Below are 725 nucleotides of genomic sequence, written 5' to 3' on the forward strand. Positions count from 1 at the left end.
TATATATATATATATATATATATATATATATATGCATGTATGTATATATATATATAGATATATACATAAACACACATTTCCTCTCTCTCTATCTCTCTCTCTCTCTCTCTTTCTTTCTCCTATATAAATATAACCATTATGTATAACAAATATTATATTCACTTTTACAAATATGTACATATATATATATATGCATACATATTTATATATACATATATATATATACATACATATACATACATACACACACACAGGGTAGGGAGGCAGAGAACAATAAAGGAAAAGAGAGATAGATAGATAGATAGATAGATAGATAGATAGATAGATAGATAGGTAGGTAGGTAGGTAGGTAGGTAGGTAGGTAGGTAGGTAGGTAGGTAAACAGGCAGGCAGGCAAGCAAGCAGATAGATAGATAGATAGATAGATAGATAGATAGATAGATAGATAGATAGATGTATTATTCCATTACAAAAATCTTCCTTTTCTAACACTACATTATTTAAAAGCTGTGTGTTTTCACGATTGTCTGTTTAACTTTGTCGATGAGGTTTATTGTTAATCAAAGAACTCAGACTTTTGTCTAAATATTCTAAACACTTTCACCCGAAATTGATTTTTTTTTCCTCAATAATTAAATTCTTTCTCAGAAGTATCTAATTCGTCTTCCTTTTTCTCATTTTTATTTATCTTTCTTTTCTCTCTCTCCCAATCTCTTTCTCCTACT

This window comes from Octopus bimaculoides, chromosome 6 (assembly GCF_001194135.2).
Source record: "Octopus bimaculoides isolate UCB-OBI-ISO-001 chromosome 6, ASM119413v2, whole genome shotgun sequence".
Lineage (NCBI taxonomy): Eukaryota > Metazoa > Mollusca > Cephalopoda > Octopoda > Octopodidae > Octopus > Octopus bimaculoides.